At 41.9% G+C, this 17,593-nt stretch overlaps 1 long non-coding RNA gene across 1 annotated transcript in view; it reads left to right on the top strand.

Moving 5' to 3' along the window:
- The window catches only part of LOC135361838 (uncharacterized), a 443,895-nt gene that overhangs the window by 348,448 nt on the left and 77,854 nt on the right, over window positions 1-17,593 (top strand). The gene's annotated exons all lie outside the window — the stretch shown is intronic.

The following is a 17,593-nucleotide window of genomic DNA, read 5'->3' as shown; positions in this document are numbered from 1 at the left end:
CATGTCCTTATTAGGAAAGAAATCCTTCTTAGCTAACTATCTTTAGAAAAATATCTCATTAGGCTTTTTGATGTGGCCATGAGAGCATGATCTATTTGTAAATAGCAAAACACAGAGTGTTACATTGCTCTGTTTATGGTGCTAGGTAAAATCTGGGGTTGGTGTAAGCAGAGAAGTGAGAGAGAGAGAGGGAAAAGAGATTAAAACAAAAAGGACAGTGAGTTGAGTGACATTACTGGGGATCTGGGAGGCTGAAGGAAGTTTTTGAGAATTTAAAATTTTTTTAGTTTTAAAACTTAATGTCTTTGAATTCCTGTGGTCTATATTCCCTCCATTTTCCTGATTCCTCTCTAAAGACTGAAGCATATATAAATTCCACTTGTTTGTTTTGGAGAGAAAGTCAAGAAAAGGGACCTCATTCCCTGACTTCAATTGGTTTAAAGCTCTGAATTTAGAATAATTCTGGGAAGATTTAGGGTTCAGTCGTTACAGAAACTGGAAGATGATGCACTGAGAATCATCAGAAATCTTGAGGAAGACTTTGGAACTTCCATAGACGATGAGATAGAGCCTTGGAATTGTTTTATTTAATTTTCAGAAGACAGGAAGGCCTCAGATGACATGTGGGTCCTATACAAAATGTTGCATTAAGTATTCCTAAATGTCAGTCTTTGCCCATATTTCTGATAATTCCCTATGTATAAATTCCCATAAGAGCAATTACTGGTCCAGAGGTTGTGCCATATATAGCCCTTGAAATGCATTGCCATTTGCTGTGACAGAGCTCACTTACCCCACCCCCTTGCCAACACTGGAAGGTATTGTGATGTTTCAGAAACTTTGAAGGGTTTAAATGCTTGGCCACTGATCCTGAGAAAGTGTCCATGTTTTCTTCTGGAAATCCCTGTCCACCTGTAGCCTCAGCCAGGGTTTTTTTTTTTTTTTTTTTTAAAGATTTTATTTATTTATTTGACAGAGAGAGAGATAGCGAGAGCAGGAACACAAGCAGGGGGAATGGGAGAGGGAGAAGCAGGCTTCCCGCGGAGCAGGGAGCCCGATGCGGGGCTCGACCCCAGGACCCTAGGATCATGACCTGAGCCGAAGGCAGACGCTTAACGAATGAGCCACCCAGGCGCCCGTCAGCCAGGGTTTTTGATTGTATCCCCGATCTAGAAGGGGCAGAAAATGTCTGAAGGAACATGGGACAAATGAAGGATCCAATATAGTTCGTGTCTAAGGAGGACGAGAATGGTAAATGGCCCAGTCTTAAACGAAACTATGAGAAATTGAATTTCTGAGAAGGATCTTTAAGGCTGAGATAGACCTCTTAGCCCCAAACTTGAGGTTAGGTGCTGTCTCTAAATTCTAATTCCCTTTCTATTCCCTACCCCACACCACTTCTAGTACCTGCAAGCACACACACATACTGCAGTCCTGTGCCACTTTCTGAGGTTGCAAAGCTATTGCTTTGCCCTGAAAATGCAGATTGCATGGTAAGATTTCATCGGAGCTCATTCCTCCCAAGTAGCTTTGAAGGTAGGACCCAGAGTGCCAAGGGGTTGGGTGAAGCACTCCTTTTGCACTGACTAGCACTCTTCCTTTTTAGAAGGAATTCATTTTTGCCTTTGGCCACCTGGATTAGAGACAGATCTATTCACAGGAAGCAGAACCCAGCACAGCACTAGAGGCCTGGGCTGTATTTTTGCTCCAGGGGAGAAACCTAATGAGGGATAACACTAGGAAAAATTAACTGATTAGGTGGTATTTTATTTCTTTTCTACACCTGTTGTTGTATGAGGGCTGTGTGCATCTGGGGGATGGAGCAGGGAATGAGAAGTGCTGCTGGGCACCAGATAGCTGGAGGTCCTTCTGCACAGAATTTCCATGTTCCTGTGAGGCAGTCTCCAGAGGAAATTCACCAGGCTTCAAAACCCAGTTTGCCTAAGTTCACTTAAGTATATATGCTGGTGAAGTTTGGCAATTATTCATCTTAGGATATGCCACTTCTGATATGTTGTCCTGGTTATAATCACCATCTTCTCCATTTCTCTTAGAATCCTAGAAGCCCAGGGGTGCCTGGGTGGCTCAGTTGCTAAGCGTCTGCCTTCAGCTCAGGTGATGATCCCAGGGTCCTGGGATCGAGCCCCTCATCAGGCTCCCTGCTCATTGGGAAGCCTGCTTCTCCCTCTCCCACTCCCCCTGCTTGTGTTCCCTCTCTCACTGTGTCTCTCTCTGTCAAATAAATAAATAAAATATTTAAAAAAATAAAAATTAAATAAAAGAATCCTAGAAGCCCAGAGTGAATTTACAAACAACTGGCACTTCTGTTTCTCAGGGCTATGAAGTAGTGTGAGGGTGGGAACCTTCTGTCCATTCATCTACGCAATCCTAGTGTTCTTAAAAGGCACCAGACGTATTCTCCCTGTATTTCCCAGACCAATGGGTGAATGCATGCACAGAGGAATAGTGTAATATCATTATTCAGGAAGGCGCCTCTTTTGTTTCATTTGATTTTAATTATTTTCCTTTTCAAGTCCAGACCCCCCTCCCCTTCTTGCATAGGCACTTTCTCCAGTATATGTAATGTAAGTCCTCCCAATTCAGCTTCCACAGTGATTTATATATATAGCCTTAAAAAACCTTTTGTTATGTACATTTAATTCATAGAAATAACATTGATTAAATTCCTCTTTTTACTTACTACTCTCCTGTTATTCTATGCAAAACTAGTTGATGATTTCTGACTATTGCCGAGTATTTCACCGTGGGCTCATACCACGTTTCATGTAACTGTTCTCTGGCTGTGGATATCTGGGTTGCCCCCAACTTCCTGTTGTCACAAATAATGTGGCCATCCTCGTAAATGTCTCCTTGGGGACCTATGAGAGGGCTACTCTGGGATATCCACTCAGAGATGGCATGACTGGGGGGCCGTGGTCCTTGCATATGTTTAATTTCACTAAGTTTTTCTAGATTCTTTCCAGAAGGCACCAGCAGTGCATGAATATTTCTATTTACAACATTTAGTTTTTCCTACTTACCAAGTTTTGCTTTGCAAAGTGATACTCACTGATAACTACTGGGTATGAGCATCTATTATTAGCCCTTGGATCTGCTCTGAGTTGCCTTTTCTTATCCTTTGTCTATATTGTATTGGGTTTGTTATCTTTTCTAGATGATTTACAGAAATTCTTCATGTATCTAAATAGTAATTCCTTATTAATATCTTCTTCCAGGCTTTTCTTATTATTGACTTTGCAGAGTGACATTTGAGGTACAGGAATCTTTTTCTGTTTAGATTTTCCCCTCATGGTTTATGTATTTTGAGTTTTGTTTAACAAAGCCTTTCTCGCTATAAGGTAAATACCTGTCCAATCTTATATAAATATATGTTCTACTATATTTCCTCTGTTAACTTAATACTGTTGCCTTTCACAATTTTTTTTTTAATCCACATATATGTCTGAACTTGGTATATGACAGACCCTGCATCACAGACCAGTGGAAGAATGAATAGATCATTTAGTAAAGTTTTGAGAAGAATTCGTTCATTTTTATAAGAAAATAAACTCCAAGCAGATTTAAGACCCGTCTTCCTTTCAGTGTATAGTCTATCTTCAACGTTGGTTGTTCCATTTGTTGTCCTTTTTTTATAGTGTACCTTGTCTTCAGATTCCTCACTTTTCTCTCTGAGCTCACCTTGTATACCCTAGGACCACCAGCTGCCTTGCCTAGTAATGCTATCAGGATGGAGGAGCAAATCTTAGGTCCTAGATTGTTCCTCTTGGTGCATTTAGGAAGATGTGGAGGCGCTGGTGTTGATTTTTATGCTTAATTGTCCCTTGTCCTCTTTCCCAGATGATTTCTCCGTGCTCCCTATTCCAGAGCATCCCCAGCCTGCTGTGGTAATGTGTAGGCTGGTTGGGGCGATATGAACAGCTACATTCCTGTGTGACACCTTGTGTTTAAACAAGCCAGAAAATGATATGCTGGGGCCATACTGGGACTCAGAGTGGTAGACCAGCTCTTTCCTAATTGAGTCCTGGCCTGTCCCACTTTAGGCCAGTGCCCAAATTCAACTATTAATCTTCTGTCTCTCCAGAAACTTCACACACACCTCACTTAGTTTTTAAGTAGCCCCCCCCCTTAAATATACAAACTTCTTTTTTTTTTTCTGGTGTCTTCCTAGTTGGTTGGGGAGGGTGCCAGCAGCCTGTATTTGTTGGCTGCCATGTGGAGAGCTGGATGCCTGTCAGAAACTCTCTCACTGGGCATCTGGTATTGGAGATTTGTGCATGTCAAGCATAACTGTACAATGCTTTATGAGCTTTTACTGTATTTGTTTTGTTTAGATTGCATGTGTCATCTTTTAAGTTAAAAAAAACTTCCAATATTTAGTCTTACTTGTTGGACACATAATTATAACAACAGGTCTGTTGAAAGTAATAATGTCAAACTGAAGAATAATCTCCATGAAATTCTGTGTACTCCTAATTAATCATTAATTTGGTCATCCAATATCTTTGTAAGAGCAGTAGGTTCTCTGTCTTATTTTAAAATGTGGAAACCAGGGTAAAGCTGCAAATCACATACTCAAAACCAGAAGAGGTATTGGTGTCCCTTCCTGAGACATAACTGTGGAGGTCTCTGTTAAAAGCCTTGTATTTCAATAATATGGCACGGGGTCTCCTGCCTAAGTCCCGCAGCCATCCTAGCTCTATTTTTCAGGCCAGTGGAAGCTGTATTCAACATTTAGCTTTCAGTAGGAAGGAACAGCCTATTGCCCATAACATCCCCACTTAAAGGTAAGATATGTGGGAAAAGAGCCTAGGAATGAAAACCCAGAGACATGGCTTCTAGACATGGAAGTCACTTCTACCCTGTGACCACCTGAATGCATGATTTTAGGCTAGGGTCCTATCTTCTCTGGGCCTTACATTTCTGATCTGTAAATGAGGAAGCTGACTAGAAGCATGTCCCTTGTCACTCATTTCTAAAGAATTTGGGGTTTTTGATTGGGGGTGGGGGTTCAAGCAGTCCCTGTCTTCCATCCAGAAGAACTGAGTTTACTTCCCTTTCAGACCAGAAAGTCTCAGCATCAAAGGCTTGGAAGGACCCTTAGAGATAATCCAGGCAGATGCTAAGGCTGGGATTCCTTTTGCAATGGTGTGAGCCTAGCATGCCTTAGGAGCAGACATCTTTTCCAGTATATTCCTAGGTTTCTCCAGGTGTTCCCTGTCTTCAGTAAACCTGCCCCAGTTGCTTTGCCTCTCTTCTGTCCTGCCTTCTCCCTTTGTAGCCACCATATAGTTTCCAGAGGCTGCTTTTGCAAATGTGCAGCCTGGCACGGGGCCATGTCCACAGAAGGTGCTTATGGAATATCGGGTTGCGTTGTGCTCATCGATCCCATTTTTACAGCTTTGATCTACTATTATCAACTCTATCAACACCTGGGCCAGTTTTCATCCTGAAAATCCAGGCAGATGTTAACCTTTTAAAGGCCCCCAGTTGTGGAAAGAGCTTGAATGGGATAGGAGGAGACTGGATGATATCCAACACTAGATGGAAGGATGCGAAGAGCAGCAGAAATGAGCAGAAAGCCTGCCCCAGCCGGAGAGCCTCTGATGCTGGTGACCAGCGGGGAGTAAGTGGAGATCTCAGCATCCCAGCTTTTTGGGTTCTGGCTGAGCCCCTCCTGGGGCCCAGGTTACTGCTCCCTGTCTGGAGGTGGCAGAGAGGTAGAGGAGATCTTTAAAACCGCGCAGCAGATGGCCACTCCATAGGAGTATCCATTTTGACAAAATAAACTGTGGATTTGTCTGAAGAACTCAGGCAGCAGGGATTGTGGCCTCCTCCCTGGTCTCATGCTTGAAGACTTTTTCTCCCCGTAATGAGAGTGCAGAGCGAGCAGGCCTTTCCCCGACAGCGCTGGCCGCGGGACAATGTGTGCCCGGGATGGATTTTTCTTCATTGATTCTAATCTTCTTCCTGACTGTCTGTCTTGGCTGCTTTGACATATTGAACACTGAATAGTCCCTGAGTAATTCTTGAACATTTGGGGATCATTTTTATTTTTACAAGACAGTAGAATCCAATGGAGTGATTTATACATGTACTAGAAGAAAATGAAGAAAAAAATAACAAAGTGGTTTCATTTTGGGAATAAACACGGGCTCAGTGATGATTAAAAACCACACCAAGCAAAAGGTCCACACCCAATTTTCAATAATTTCATGATTTTGTAAGGATGCACGGAATTATGTAGAGATGAACAGTAACGGATAGAGGGCTTTCACAGCTGTGGCTTCAGCCATGATTGATGAGAAAATGCTACTGGAGGGAGAAAAGGAAAATGAATATTTATTAATGGAATAAAGTGTCGGGGGCTTAAGATCTAAGGAGATCCATCATTTCATATTCAAGGTTGGATGCATTCAAAACAGAAGGTTCAATACAACGGCCCCATAGCTGAGCCATAGACCAGAAAAATTCATAGGCACTGCCGTCATTCGGACCATGGGGGACTTTCTGGAGATGTTATTCCCATTTCAGCCCCCATTAACATCACCTGAACAGGGCAACATTACATGAGTTATCACTCCAAGAATGCCCTGACAACAATTGCCTTCACATTTTAGAACACCCAGAGCTATGTGGTCTGGTCATTCACCCAGAAATTAATATATCATGTCTGCATACTTTCTCTGTATATGGTAGTCATGGTCTCTGTGCTGACAGCTTAGAAATTATTAGTAAGATTGTTTTCCTACCATGACTTCATGAGTTCTTCCTTGCACCTTTATAAAGGCAATATTTAGGCAACCAATAGCATCTCTTCAAATCTCCTTGCATATTTTCTCCCTGTAGAACCCCTAACCTGTGCTTATTCTCTTTAGGTTGGCCAATTAGTTTAAAAAAAAAAAAAAAAGGCTGTTCCCTTTTGGTGAAATGTTACTCACCTGACCTTAACATCTTAAAAAAAAAAAACAGTATCAGAAATCCAAGGAAGGCATTGTGGATCTCTTTGGTGATGGTATTATTTCTCCATGTAAGCAGCTTGTGCAGACAATTAACAATAGTGATATTGTGGCTTGTTTTGACAGGAAAGGAGAAATTGACTGATGGCATTTAACTGCCTTAATTTAACTTAAGGTGTTGGAAGTTTCAGTGTGTAGATTTCAGCAAGTGATAGTATCCCCCAACTATATCACCCCTACCCCCATAACCATATGCACACAATGTCCTCAGCTCCCTAGACTTCCCTTGGGACCTATATTACTTTATTATAGAATATGGCAGTGGTGGCTTATTGGTCCTATAAATCCACCTACACTAAGCTTTTGAAATCACTGTCCTGATAGTCTGAGTCTTTAGACTGTCACACTCATGTTATTCTTAGATATTACTTCTAGGTGGCAAATCTTGGACTGCAGGAGCTGGCTATTACTGGTTCATTGTATATGTTATACCAGAAGAAGAGTTGCTATTAGATAGTGTTTTTCAATTTATTCTAAACCATTGATTCTAGCAGATCCTTAGCCATAGATGTGAATGAGTTACCTCTGTTGGCCATCTTTGGGAGAAGGCCAAGAGATTATAAATTGTATTGTTATTTCTTCTAGGTCATGTACACTTCTCATCTCCCAAGACAGGGAAGTTTAGTCTATAGGAAAGGGCTAGACCAGAAGTAGGTTCCCAACAAATATGTAACGGGTTAACTTATTAGTACTGTTTGTTATTTGGACAAAAAGCCATATTGGAGTTCTATTCTGTCTGGAAAAAAAGATTCACATCCACTGATAATTATGCAGCAATGACCAGAAGGTATGTGTTCAGGGAGGCTGCATATCTCAAAAGATATAGTTGAAAAAGCCTCCAAGTTAGAAAAAACATCTCTTCAGAGAGTTGTTTTGAATGGCTACAAATAGGGTATTGGGCAAGTGAGCAAGAATGTTGAGCAATGAAGCTAGAAAAGAGTTAATTAGGGGAAAGACCCAGAATATTCTGGTAGTTTCTGGCTAAAGACTTTCAATTGTGTCCTATAAGCAATGAAGCATTAAGGACCTATGAGACCAAATTAAACAAACAATACTTGGAAGGTGGCAATAGTGGACGAAGAAAAAATGGTAGAAGATTATTTCCATAAGCTAAGACAGTAGCCATATTGTTATGGACTTAGTTGTGTCTCCTCAAAATTCTTGTGTTGAAGCCCTACTCCAAGTACCTCAGAATGTGTATTTGGAGATACGGTCTTTAAATAAGTACTTAAGTTAAATGAGGCTGTTAGGATAGGTTCCAATTCAATCTGACTGATGTCTTTATAAGAAGAAGAGGTTAGGACATGAGATATATACCGGGCATGGGCATGCCCTGAGGAAAGACCATGTGAGGACACAATGAGAAGGTAGCTGTCTGCAAGTCAAGGAGGGAGACCTCAGGAGAAACCAAACCTACTGACACCTTGATCTTGGACTTCCAACCTCCAAAATTGTGAGAAAATAAAATTCCATTGTTTAAGCTACCTAGTCTGTGGTATTTTGTTACGGCAGCTATATTAGTCCGAGTTCTCCACAGAAGCAGAACCAACAAGATATATCTGTCTGTCTCTTTGTTTATTTACCTACTTATTTATTTTAAGGAATTGGCTCATATAATTGTGGAGGCTAAGAAGTCCTTATAGCTGGCAAGCTAGAGACCCAGGAGAGCCAATGGTGTGATTCCAATTTGAGTCCAAAGGCCTAAGAACTAGGAGAGCAGATGGTGTAAGTTCTGGTTCAAAAGCCAGCATGCTTCAGACCCAAGAAGAGCCAGTGTTTCAGTTCAGGTTCAAAGACAGGAAGACCAACGTCTCACCTCAACCAGTTAGGCAGGAGGAGTTCCATCTTATTTGAGAAAGGGTCACCCTTTCTGTTCTATATAGGCCTTGAACTGATTGGGTAAGGGCCACTCACATTGGGGAGGACAATCCATTTTACTCAGTCTACTGATTCAAATGTTAATCTCATCCAAAAACACCCTTAGGGACACACCCAAAATATGTTTGACCAAATATCTGGGCACCCCATGGCAGAGTCAAGTTGACACATAAAATTAAATATCACAGCAGCCCCATCAAACTAATACATGTAGCCATAGTGAAGAGAACATGTGAGAAGAGAAAAATATTCTAAATGAAATCATAAGGACTTGGTGACTGATCAGATGTGAGGAGTAAAGAAGAGTAATGAGTCAGTAATATCTTCAGTATTCCTATCCCAGATGATGGAGTGGGTGATGTGCAGGGGAAACACAACACAATACACACCCACACACCACCCCCACATACACCAACCTCTATTAGATATGCATAAAGTTAAGGGGTAAATTGAACTTTAATCACTTATCCAGAGTTCACCATTCTTCATAGCTGTTTGGAGCAAAGCTGTTTATAAGTAAGAATCCATGCAAATTAATAATAAAGGTAAAGGTGGTATTAAATTCATAAGAGAGACCTTGAGATTTTTAATTGGAACCTTTGAACTCATTTTGCATGGATATCTGTTGTTGTTGTATTTTCCCCCCAAGCCCACATCTAATGGGAAGCACTGCATTTGTTAGTGAGGAATGGGAATATATGTATCTGTGTGTCGCATGCAGGAGAGAGTCCTCATCAGGTGGATTAACCATCTGTAGAAATGATTGCTAAAGCCCAGTTTTGAGAAGAGAGAGCAAATCTATAGGAAATGGTATATAAAGATAAAAACACAAAAATTTGAGGCCATTTTGACAAGGCATAAGTAGATACACACTCTGGTCCTGAGGTCATTGGTAACTGAGTCATCAGTAAAAGGTTGTATATGGAGGTCTGATCTACTACCTAATTACACAAAGAAATAATTGGTAGGTTTTATAAATAATCAAAATACAAATGAATTTTGAATTAAAAGTAGGATGTGATGTTATAGCCATTGGCAGGGGAGTGAAAATGTTGGCTGGAGTTCCCTCGTGATTGGACAAAAAGTCCAGAGTGGGGGCAGTGGGTTAGGGAGAGTTCTACCCATGGCTCATCCTGGGGCCCAGACTTCCTTCTGCTGCACCTGCCACATGAGGTACTAATCTACAGGATGTTTGCCCTGAATGGTGCTGCTACCATGGATTGTTTTTCTCTGCCACAAATTCCCAGCCCCAGCCTCATGGTCCTTTGACTGGTTTTTGACTGGAGGGATTTGATGAGCTTCAACAAACAGAAAAGTATGGGAGAAATAAAACACATCCTGTCTGTCCTAAGAGGCTTTGCCTTTCCTTGTTATTTCAAAAGCTACAACTTCACATTCAGTCCAATTGTTCTTCAGGTGGTCTCTTGGGTGGAAGGAATTGGTTGGCAAAAGGGTGGACACCTGTTTGTGGAGAGATTGGTGACTTAGTGTCCAGAGACCATTGGCATTCTGCTGTGCAAAGGACTGCTCCCTCTTTGGTCTTTAATTTGTTAGTACAATTTCAAGTGAAAACTCACAAAGAATTGCATTACAAGCAATTTTTTTTTTTTTTTGGTAGAACTCACATGTGATACAGGGAGGCTGGTTCTAGATCAGCTTCTGATTCAGTCTTTTATGAAATAAATTTATCCTTGATTAAAGGCCTATGTGTGTAGGGAGGAGGAGGGGGCACCTGGGGAGGGTAGGGGAGTGGAGATATAAATTCAGGGTAAGTCATTTGTACAGTTAATAGAAAAGGCACTAGTGATATTAGTAAGAACTAGCTCATTATCATACATATGTACATACATGAAAATACTTAGCACATGAGTGAGCTTGGGAGCAGATCCCATCCTGGTTGAACCTTTGGATGACTGAAGTCTGTTGACCTCGATCGCAGAGCTGTGAGGTGGAAGATGTGGCTAAGCCACACCTGGACTCCTGACCCGCAGACAATGTGAGATAATAAATGTGTGTTGTTTTAAGCTGCTAAGTTATGGGGTCATTTGTTACACAGCAACAGATAACAAATATACCACCTAAGATTTTCGATAAGCATAACTTAACCGAGGGCTAAGTCAATTACAGCAAAGAGATTTCTGTTGATACAAGGATAGTCACCTTCAAACTATCCCTCCCCCATCTCCCACCCACACCACCCATCTGCCCGGGTGTGCACACAGCTCGTGATAGGTTGCTGGGCCAAGTCTGTGTACTTAGGATGAGGAAGCAAAGTGATGGTCAGAGTTTTTGTCTTCAAAGATTCCTTTGGTTATACATTAATCTTAAGTTTTTTTTGTTTGTTTGTTTTGGTAAGAAATTAGGCCCAATCATCCCTACAAATGACAATGAATCAGCGAAGCCATACTTACTAGCCCATTTGGAGATACCAGGTCAAATAAACCATTAATATGAATGAGCCCTACAATGATAGAAAAAATACAAGTTAAATCATGACAGCTCCTCTGCTTAAAGAACCTCCTTTGTTTGTTTGTTTGTTTTTGAGTATGAATGATGCTCTTCTTCCTTCTGAGGGGTGAGAAGACTGACATCCTACTCAATCTAGAAAACTTAGTCTAGAACAGTACTGTCCAATAGAAATATAATGCAGGCCACAAATGCTATCCCCATATGTAATATTAAATTTTCTGGTAGCTACATTAAAAAAGTAAAAAGAAGCAGTTGAAATTAATATTAATAGTATATTTTACTTAACCCTACATATCCAGCATTTATCACTTCGGCCTGCAATCGATATAAAAAATCATTAATGAGATTGTCTACATTCTTATTTCCATACTAAATCTTCAAAATCCAGGGTGGATTTCTGTTGCACTTAGAGCACATCTTAATTCACACTATGCACATTACAAGTGCTCCTTAACCCCATGTGGCTGATGGTTGCTGTCCTGGACCAGCCAGGTCTAGAATGTGTGCAGAGCAGTCCCTGCCTCTTGGGCTACTTTGAGCCCACCTGCATGCCATTCTGCATGCCATTCTGCAGTCTAAGGAACTACTGTGTTCTTTCTGCCCCACAGCCTTCTTGCTCTGTGCCCTTTTCCTGTGTCAGCTCTTTGAAAGTTTTGACTTTCTCATCCTGTATAATTTGGCCACACTTGGGGATGATAATTCAACAGCAGCTTCTTGTGATGTTCCTCTTAAGCTCTCTTTTGAAACAGGAACCATAACAGGATATACATTATGGCAACATTCAGACTGTTCATCAATTATCCATTACATCTGCCATCTCCCTTCTGCTAATCGAGGTAACTATGTTATTACAAAAAAAATCTTATTTTAATTATAATCCAGTCAGAAGATGCATCCATTAAGTAGCGTGCTTTGGCATGTTCTAAGGATTTAATTTTTACCCAAATAGCAGAGCAAATGCTGCAGAGAGGAAAGGGTTTGTTCAGGTCTTCATGAATTCAGTCATTAAAAAAATACATACCGAGCACACGCTAGGTGGAGGCATGGTGTTTGGTAGGGGACACAAGTTATACAGACCGTGGCCCCAGCTCCCACGAAACTCACCCTGAAAGGGGAGAAGAACCTGGACAGAAGCCAGAGTGGCCGTGTGTTGCAAGGAGGGCTCTGAGTGGGGGTACTGGGTAGATGTCTTGGAGGAGGTGAAATTACACTAAGTATGGAACGCGTGGGTAGGATTTTGATGTGTCACCAGGGATGAGAAGGGAGAGGCAGGGAGATGATTTCAAACAGAGACTGGCATGATTCTGTGATGCAGGGAGGTAAAACCACATGTTGAAAATATGCACAAGGAGGCATCTTTTTCACAGGGGAAATGGAGAGGGGGTCCGAGGGCCCTGTGGTCAGTGAGTGTGCACAACTAGGTCCTGCTAGACTGTGGTATGATTTTTGTGCTGGCTAGGAGACTGTATTGCATTTCTGGGCTGGGTGGAGCCATGGAAGATTCTGAGCAGGGCTGTAAGAGGATCATAGCTGTGCTTCAGGGACAGACCTGACGTGTGTGCATTTGTGCACTGAAGTCTGGGGGATGGTGGGGGGAGGGCTGTGAACACTTTGTCTCTCATGGGAACCAAAAATATTAAAGTAATGGGTTTATGCATTTTTTGACCTTTAAAAAATGGTATTTTCTGCAAACTTCCTCCTCCCCACCTTACCCTTGTTAAATATTTCATCTCAACTGGAAAATACCCACAACAATGATTTTTTTTTATGGTTTTAGCCTTTCAGTAATAAACCAAAACAAACAGTGGGGAGCTTAAAAGGCCTTTCAGCTGAGAAAGATGAAAGCAGATGCCTCTGGTTTAGATTATTGTTAGAAAGTGCAAGAGTCCATTTCTTCTGGAAATCCTGTGAGGAGAAGAGAGCAGGAGGAAGGGCTGGTGCCATGACCACCCCATCCCTGAGATGACATTTTGATTGCTATGTTCTTACTTGCCCAGGGTTTATATGTGTCTGAAGCACAGTCCTGCTTTCCCTCCCTGTAGCTAGAACCCACTTGTTTCTTGATGTGTAGGGAAAACCCCAGTGAGAAAGATGTAGAAATTGGAACCCATTTTTCGTAAAACTATTGAGAAAACAGAGATGCCTTTATGACTTAATGCCCTAGGTGTGACAACAAAGTTTCCTTTGGGCTGGAGGGATGCTTTCTTAATGCAGCTCTTTGCCTGGACCATTGACTTAAGATGCATCTTGTCTCTATGACCTTGAATTGCTCAGGGGTCTTGTTTTAGCAACAAGCAAACACAAACTCTTTGTCTGCTTTACACCATTACTTACCATGAGCTTTGCTTCCTCCTTCCCTCCTAACCTAACATAGCCTGCCAATTCATTTGTTCAGCCAACATTTAATGAGAACTTAGTGCTAGAGCCCAAGGATTCAGAGATGAATAAAACATGGTCTTTCTTGGGTTTATGGGCAAGTACATAGGTGTTAAAATAACTCATGGCAGATACTACGATTGGCATAATATTTAAGGCTGTGTGGGCGCTCAGCCCAGCCTGCGACATCAGGGCTGTCTTCTCAGAAGAGAGGATGTCTTCTTCTCACTTAATGACCTAGGGGCTAATGTTCCTTCAAGACCCTCCACATTCAGCACATCTCCCCTGACCTGGTGTCTCCTTCTGAGCATTGTCACTTGCCCACCACATGCTTGTCATTGTTACATTTACTTTTTAGACTATTGCCTATCTCTTTTATTGGAACAAACAAAGTAATGAATTTATATATATTTTGACTTTTTAAAGAAGAATAATTTCAACAAACTCCATATCGCTCAAGTCTTTATTAAATATTCTGTCAACTGAAGAGCACCTGATAACACTTTGTGGGGGGTCATCAAGATTAGGATAGGTTAAATGAGCTGATTTTTTCATTTAAAAACCATATTTTAAGCACCTATCTTGTGATGTTTAAAATGTGAACAAAGCAAATCATAGTCCCCCTCTCATAAAGATTACATGGTAGTGGTAGCATACACCAGTAGATAAAGACCAAACCAAACCAAACCAAACCTGGGAGAAGCACTATGAAACAAAATAATGAAAAATAAAGCTTTGGGGAGGTGGGCCTATGATTTTATTCTCTCATGCTGCACTCATTTTTGTCAGTGTCCACGTTGGTCACTTCCATGGCCCATAGGGAAGATTTGGTGCTGATGGGTGCAGGGTATGAACTTTTAGGAAGGGCTCTTTGGGGGTGGCTAGCAGTCACAGGCTTGGATCCACTCCAGGGAGTCTTGCTGAGTTGACATCAACTCTCAAGGATGTCCTGAAGCAGGCACCTCGGCATCCAGAGCCCCGTGAGGGTCCCTGGGTAATAAGCCACACTTCCTCAGATCTTTGCTCCCTTTCCTGCAATGTGCTAGGATGTCTTCATGTTTCCCCCTTCACTTCCCTTGTAAATACAGCACCCCATGGGATGAGATTGGGCTCATCAGAGACTCCAACCAAAAAAAAGTTAGCAAAGTCAGTTTTAATTTCTGACCATTTTCTAAAGAGATGTAAAGGAAAAGTACAAACTAACTGCCTTGAAAGAGGGCATATTAGGGGGCGGGAGAGGGGGACTTAGTGCAGGATGCTAAAGCAATATTCAGCCATGCCCTTTGATGACCATAGCCTGGTTTCAAATGGATTTCTCCCCTTTTCCCTAAGTGAATGACAGAAAGGGCTGGGCAGGCATCTTTACGGTGAGGAAGGTTTGCCATTTGCTTGCTATAGTTGGTATTAAGGACCAGCAGAATAACTTAACCATTCTGAGGCAATTTATAAGACTGCACATCTGGTGGGAGAAATTTTTTCCAGTTTTGTTAAGATAAAATTGACAGATAGCGTTGTATTAGTTTCAGGTGTATAACATAATTTGTTATTTGTATATATCGCAAAATGATCACCACAGTAAGTCTAGTTGACGTGATCACCATACATAGTTACAAATAATTTTTTCTTGTGATGAGAACTTTTAAGATCTACTCTCTTAGCAACTTTCAAATATACAAAACAGTATTGTAAGTTGTATTCACCATGCTATACATTACATCGCCAGAACTTATTTATCTGATAGCTAGAAGTTTGTACATTTGACTATCTTCATCCATTTGAAGCTTATTTAAAATGAGTCCCAAAATGTCCCTCGTCCTCTTTGATAGAGCTCAAAAGCTTTAGCAGTAAGATGTGAAGCTTGAGGAAGTAGCAGGAATGAAGAGATGTCCCCCAGCAGAGACTGTGAGAGAGCAAGTCATTGCCTGTGGGTTCTTGGGGCTGTTCTCAGAACCCCAGCCAGAGTCCTCCTGGACAAGGCCCAGATGGAGTGGCCTGACCAGCTGGCCCAGCAGTTAGCCTTTCTTGTGTGTTAGATGTGAGATGTGTGCAGTGAACCATCTGACAACCGACCAAGATGCTTTAATTGGTATCTGCTGTGTGCCTTGCCCATGCAAGATTACCACGGGGCGAAACCGTCCAACAGCATAGATGGGGACGCTACCTGCAATGCCGGTGATGCAGCCCAGACAGCTTGCTGGTGGCCGTGCACCAGCAGCTGGCCCTCCAGCGATCCTTACCCTTTGGTGTGAGATAAGCATTCCAGAGGTGCTTGGTAGGGCAGATTCCTGGATCCTGTGCTGGGAGATTCCAGTTTATTGGGTTTAGGTTGGAATTTTTGGCAAGGACATTCTACTGTAGGAGACACAAGTTTGAGAAGACCTGCCCTCACGCAGCTCAGCCCAAGCCTTATTAGTTTTTTAATCTAGCAGGAACTTCATTTTTATTTTTTAAGCCACTTTATTGAGATCTGATTGACATGTAGGAAGCTGTGCATATTTCCTGTATACAATGCCACGAGTTTGGGGATATGTGTGTACCTGTGAAACCATCACCATCATCAAGTCTGTAAACATATCCATCACCTCCCAGAGTTCCCATCTTCCCCTATTGTTATTACTAATTATTATACTTATCACTTTGTGATAAGAACGTTTAACATAAGATCTACCCTCTTAGCAGATTTTCAGTACAGGGTACAGCCCTGTTAGCTGTGGCGCTGTGCTGAATAGGCCATCACCAGAACTTACTCATCTTACACAATTGCAGCTTTGCTCCCTAACCACCACCTCCTCCTTTCCACCTCCTCCCGGCTTCTGGTAACCTCCATTCTACTCTCTCTGCTCCTATGAGTTGGATTATTTTAGATTCCACATGTAAGTGAGATCATGCAGTACTTGTCGTTCTGTGCCTGGCTTAAGTCACTTAGCATAATGCCTTCAGGTTCATCCATGTTGTTGCAGATGGCAGGGTTTTTTTCCTTTCCTAAGGCAGCCTGATCTTTGGTGGGAGTAAATGGCGCAGGGTCTCAGGGGTAGGGATAGTGTAGCCAGCTTTTTACAGAGCCTAGCTTTCCTCTGAGTCTGATGAGCTGATTCCAGCCCAATTCCCTCTTCCTCCGACCATGCCAAGGTGTAGCTCACAGTATTGGTAGAAGGAGGCCTCTGGAAGGTGTTCTCTCCCTCCCAATACAGAAAAGCAAAGGGTCACTCAAAGGAGAAAGGGACGTATTTATTGAAATACCACAGCTGTTATTACTGCTATTACTAATATTTAAAATTGTGATTGTTTATTGAGAACTACTGTGTATCATACACTCATCTAAATTCTTTGCCTCATTCCCTTATTTTATCCTGGAAACTGATCTTTGAGATCTAAACTATTATTATCCTCATTTTACAGATGGTGGAAACTAAGGGAGAAAAGTTTAAGTAACTTGTCTGGGGTCACACAACTGGTAAGAACAGTTCATGGCTCAGGAACCCCAGTGTGAAGGACCCCTACAGGGTGAACATGGTGATGGTGCGGGACTGGGGCAAGAGAATGGTTTCCACTTCTGGGCTTTTGTTTCCCTGCCCGTGAAATAAGGGTTTTGGACGATATGACCCCTAAGCAAGGCTGGCTTTGTGCATGTGTAACCTGTAGAGTCAAACAGGGCCCCAGCATCAGAAGGGTCGCAGGCTTGGTTCCATGATGTGCTGTTGCTGTCTTGAAATTGCTAATAATTTTTGAACAAGGAGCCCCCCCTTTTTCATTATTCATAGGACCCTGCAAAACAGGAGGCAGATTTTGTCTCCTAAGGGCTCTTCTTATTGTTACACTTTCTCAGCTTTTTT

Source organism: Mirounga angustirostris, unplaced genomic scaffold (genome assembly GCF_029215605.1).
Source record: "Mirounga angustirostris isolate CCGP_5_RB_7025 unplaced genomic scaffold, mMirAng1.0.hap1 SCAF_10, whole genome shotgun sequence".
In the NCBI taxonomy this organism is placed as follows: Eukaryota; Metazoa; Chordata; class Mammalia; order Carnivora; family Phocidae; genus Mirounga; species Mirounga angustirostris.
The sequence above is the reverse complement of the archived record's forward strand: the minus strand, read 5'-3'. Positions and strand labels throughout refer to the sequence as shown.